Here is a 5,515-nt window from a genome sequence, read left to right on the forward strand (position 1 = left end):
GATTACATTTTTTGTGATATTGCAATGCTTTTATGCACTATACTAGGGCTTCGGATACATCTTCTTTGCAAAGTACATCCATGTCATTCTAGGGAAGAGTTAAAAGTATATTAAGAAAATTAGAAAACATAATCATTCTGCACACACCTCTTGATAATGCATAAATGGAAACTCATGCAGTCAACAGGGACCCTTTACAACACAACTACTCACAAATTAATAAAAATCAACACAATTCTGATAAAGAGACGTTAGTAGAAAGATGGTAGAAAGAGAGAAAGAGAAATATCTATTAGATTTTGAAGGAAATAGAGGAGTAGAAGATAACACAATAATAAATTACGCTTTGGTGTAGAGCTCGAAACTCTTGGCCACCCTTGAGCTAACTTCATGTACATGATAGAATTGTAATTTCACTCTCAATCACACTCTCACTCACAATCTCAATTGCAATCACATTCGCAGTCTCAATCTCAAAATTTAAGAAAAAGAGGATAATGAAGATCACTATTCATTCAGCTTTTCTGCCAAAATGGCTTTATGCCTCAAGAATGAATGGTAGATAATCAAGTTTAATGCATCAATCATAAATCTCATCCACTCCTTTCCGATACAAGACACCCGCTATGATAAAAAAAGTGCATTGCATGTTTGATGCTTAATCTTCCTCTTCTTTGACTTTGATAGAGCAGCCCCAACTTCTCATGTAGATAGATAATGTGTTATAGTTGCATACCAATAAAGGATGGAAGCTATATCGATTTTGAATAAACTGTTAGTGTCACTCCCTTTAGCTAAAATTTCCTTTGGCTCCCCAAATTTCACAAGACATTCTAGAATGCCTCGCAGTTTGGATGGCTTACTTCTAATCTCCTAGTCGAACTCCTGCAAAGTGATTAACCATTTTGCTATACACTTAAGTGGCTGTAACTTGTTCATCAATAGTCAATGTCCCTCTACCTTCATAAAAAATATCATCTTCTCATAGATAATATAATGCCAAAATTTCTTTGTTGCGAAAACCAATTCAAGGCACAATTTCTCCATATAAGTATAGTTGACTTCAAATATCCCCAATTTATGACTAGAAAAGCTATTGGATGATACAATTTCTCTTCCCAAATTTAAGTAAATAGCAATTAATATTATGCATTATGGTTACTGAAAATATATAGAAAACTTCAACTCTTCTAGGTGCTTTTAGGATTGGCACTTTTGCTAATTCATGCTTCACATCCTCAAAAGAGACTTGAGAAGCTTCCTTCCAATTAAACAAATAGTAGAAAGATAACAAGTTCATCAATGGCAACATTCTTTTTGCTAGCACATTGATAAATATCTGATAATACCTGGCTAATGTGACAGAAAGTTGTGTACCTCTTTTGGAGTGCATGGTGGACTCATAGAAACTACAACCTTTATCTTTTTAGGGTTAGTCGCCATCCCTACTGAGCTAACCACACAGTCCAATAGCATCCCATAGGACACCCCAAAGATGCACTTTCGTTGATTAAGAGCAATGCAAAACTGTCTACAATGCTCAAAACATTTTCTCAGAATAATCAATGGTTGTTCCCTTGTGGTGGGTGCTGCCAAATCAGTGATGAAGACTTTTAACTCCTCTTGGGATATGTCACCAAAAGTCTTTTTAGCCATAAGTTGCCAAGACTCAGGCGCATCGCATAACCCAAAGGCCATAACATGATATAGAAAGGTATTGAAGACTGTAGTGATAAACATCATTTTTTGCTTATCTTTCTCTAGAGAAGCCATTTGGTTGTATGTATCAAAGAAATCCATAAATGAATAGATTTTCCTACCCCCACTAATTGATGTGAATTTTGATCAATGAATTGTAATGGATAGTAATCCTTAACCACCTACTTATTAAGCTCTTTGAAATCTATGGGAAGCCAAATCTGATTATTATTCTTCTTCTTAATAATAACTAGCAAACACCACTCCATGTGTTGTACCAGAAATATTAGGCCAGCTTTTTGTAGTTTTGTCAATTCTTCCAGTAGTCCATCCTTAGTTCAAAAGGCATACACCTTAATTTTTGTCATAGAGGCTGGCTTACTTTAGGGAAATGACTCCAAGCAAAGATGTCACGGAATTCCTAAATCAAGGACAAGTAGTCCTTCATTTCTTCTAAACTGAGCACAAACCTTAATTTAATTAGCTATGAATCATTCAATGTACCAAGGTCTAACTAAATTACATCCACATCTCTTATCCTCTCATGGGTCTCTATTGGTTCATTAAAATTTACTTGATAGTTATCCTATATTGGATTCATCACTTGATGATGTCTCACTACTAGGCTCTACATCCTCTAATGTATCTATTTCTATAGAGGATAAAGGAACTCTCTCACTCTAAGGAGATTTAGGGGGGTTAGGCATCTGCTACTATGCATCTAGCACCTCTACCAAAGATCAACAGACCGGTGGGTATATCAGCTTGGCAGTCTACTTGTAAAATGCATGGCCTATCTAGCAATACTTGATAGCTAGGCCACCCTGCAACCCTAAAGTTCAAAATAGATTGCACATTCCCAATAATCACGTGGACTTTAGTAATGCAACCTTTAGGTTGTCTTAAACTATCATCAGCCATTCAAAGAATCCTAGAGCCATCTTTTTTTAGCTCTAGACCTAGCCTCTCCATCAATTCCAAACTCATAATGTTGATGGAGGATCTCGTATCCACAATAGCATGATTTGCTAATATTCCATCAAAATATATTGCTACCCTTGGATAATTATTTTTAGCATGCTCAAACCAATCATCTCCTGCCCCCTGTTATTCCCAAGGGTTCCACAATATACCCCATGTGTAAAATCTTCTTAGATTCCTTGTGCACTCTTACAGACAACTTAATCAACTCTAGGAGATTTACATCTGGCTTAACTTCGTAAAGAGAACTCGCTATCATGTTAGCTAGCAAGAGCTCTCTTTTCCTACCAAATGATTCTATCCTTTGGTCTTTGAATAGGCTTTGGTGCCTCTTTCTTAGCTTTTGCCTTCTTCTTTGGAAATTCCTTATCATTCTTGGCATTCTCTTTAGCATCTTTGGCTTTTAGAGGTCTATCTTCAATGTCAGGATTAAGGACTTTTGTCCCCTTATCATCTTGCTTAGGGTTTTCCTGGACAGGCTTTACTTGGTCTTTGTGAGCTTTTCTACCCTTTTGACATCTTGTAATGACCCCTAAATTGGAAGCTTTAGTGACATTGACACAAACGGCTTCAATAAGGGTGACTCCACTACCACTAGGAAGCTCCTCTATAATAGCTTTCCCTATTTTTTATAGTATTATTTTTGGTCCCTCATCTTGTTGGACATTATTTCCTCATGCTTGATGGTTGAATGTGTTAACTATATATAGTCCGTCTATATATAGCATCCCAAGTCCCCTCTATATATTCCTATCATGTGTGCTCAATTGACACACTTCTGAGGTTCCACTTCCGGTGTCTCATATCTCTCTTCTCTCCTCTCTTCCTTTCGTCTCTCGTCTTCCTCGCAGTTTCCAATATGGTATTAGAGCGAAGTTCTACAACATCACAAAGAGATTTCTAGCATTAGTGTTTATGCTGGATACATGTTGTTGGCATCGTCTTCCAATCCAGCAGCTGCAGTGGCGGAGACAAGGTGAGAGAAATGCTGTCGTGTGAGGGGGGCGGCGAGTCTGACAGTGAGGTCTACGCTGAGGACATCCGCTCTCTCATGGAGCCTCTCTCCAAGGAGCAGCTCATGGACCCTTTTACAAGAAGCATCCATGGATCATGCCGATATCCTGCAGGAGATCAAAGACCTCGCTGACAAAGGCCCCTCGCACCGGAAATTGTTCGTCCATGGCCTCGGCTGGGAGACCTCCTCCGAGACTCTCAAGGCGGCCTTCGCTCCCTGCCTCCAGCCCACTCTGAGGTAGCCGCAGCCAGTGTAGTAGGTTAAGTTCTCGCTCCAGTTGCGGTGCTGCACGGCAGCCTCCTCCGGGAAGAGGAATTCAGGAGATGAGGGGAGGCGATAGAGGGTGTTGACAGACCGCGGGTCAAAGGCTGTGCCACGATACTCCTGGAAAGGGTTATAGAGGTGGACACCGTCATCGTCCCTCTGACTGCTGGAGGTGTTGCTGCCGCTGATGCCGCCTCTGGCGTCTGACGAAACCATGGTAGTCTCAGGGCAGAGACCCTATGGTGACATCGAAGAATGCCTCGTCATCCCCGACAAGAAGACTAGCAAAGGTAAGGGCTACGGCTTTGTCAGTCTTCATCATCCCCGACAAGAAGACTTGTAAGCTCTCTGATAACCTAATAATATCTATCCTCTTATCCTCCATAGCCACCAGCTTCTCTGTTGCCTCTACTATTAATCGCTTGTCTATCTGCTGATATTCATAATCCAATCGAGATACCTGACCTCGCCTATAGACATTGTAGAATCCCTCATATCTATCACATTCGGTTATCCTTCATCACGAGATGGCCTCTGATCACGGCGCAGATCAGGCGCACGACCACAACATCGAAATCTGGAGGATCAAGAAAATGATCAAGGGCCTTGAATCTGCCCGCAGCAATGGCACCAGCATGATCTCCCAACATCGCTCAAGGATCCTAGTAAGAAGATTGATGGCCGCAAATGTGTCTGTCAGTTTGCATCCGCGGGGCCTTCATCCACTCAATCGCAACTTGTACAGGCAGCATCTACCAGTGTGCGCAAGATTTATGTGGTGAATGTTTCCCGTGACATGCCAGCTGAGAAGCTCCTGGCTACGTTCTCCAAGTATGGAGAAATTGAAGAAGGTCCTCTAGGGTTTGATAAGGATACAAGTAAGCCAAAAAGATATGCTTTGTTTATTTACAAGTCAACAGAGTCTGTTAAGCGTGCTCTAGAAGAGCCTACGAAGACTGTGGAAGGACACCAAATGACTTGTAAGCTTGCAGAAGGGCAAAAGCAGAAAGATGCTGCTGTAGATAATCAGATGCAGGGTGAGCCCTGCGGGCGTTGGGATTACATCTTCAGCTTTGTAAAAACCTTCCAGGGACATCCAGACAGGCTCCTTCCTGACCGTGGTCTTGTCGGCATGAGCCAGCACTTTATGAAGAGCTATACTGAGTGGCTGATTCAAATGTGCCGTAGACGTGGAGTGCATGCAATGGGAGGGATGGCTACTCAAATTCCCATCAGGGATAATGCAAAAACTGGGCATGATGGCACATGGGCAGCACATCCAGGCCTCATTGGTTACATTAAGGTTGAAGTACTTTCAAATTCCCATCAAGGATAATGCAAAAGCTGGGCATGATGGCACATGGGCAGCACATCCAGGCCTCATTGGTTACATTAAGGTTGAAGTACTTTGCCAGACCCCTCATCAAAAGAAGACATATAGAGGTTATTGTCATGGGGCAATCCGAGGAAAAACAAAAACGTAGTAAAGTGTTTGTGATCAGAAAGCTGACATGGATAGCTTCTGTCCTAATAGGAATCTTGGAGTGGCTATATTTA

At 41.3% G+C, this 5,515-nt stretch overlaps 1 pseudogene; it reads left to right on the top strand.

The window, feature by feature from the left end:
- Nucleotides 1-3,664: 3,664 nt before the first annotated feature.
- LOC148014086 (UBP1-associated protein 2A-like) lies at nucleotides 3,665-5,294 on the top strand (annotated as a pseudogene).
- Nucleotides 5,295-5,515: the final 221 nt, after the last annotated feature.

The sequence above is a fragment of the Lygodium microphyllum genome, chromosome 25 (assembly GCF_053477565.2).
Source record: "Lygodium microphyllum isolate KBCC chromosome 25, Lygodium_microphyllum_v1.1.10, whole genome shotgun sequence".
NCBI classification, from domain to species: domain Eukaryota; kingdom Viridiplantae; phylum Streptophyta; class Polypodiopsida; order Schizaeales; family Lygodiaceae; genus Lygodium; species Lygodium microphyllum.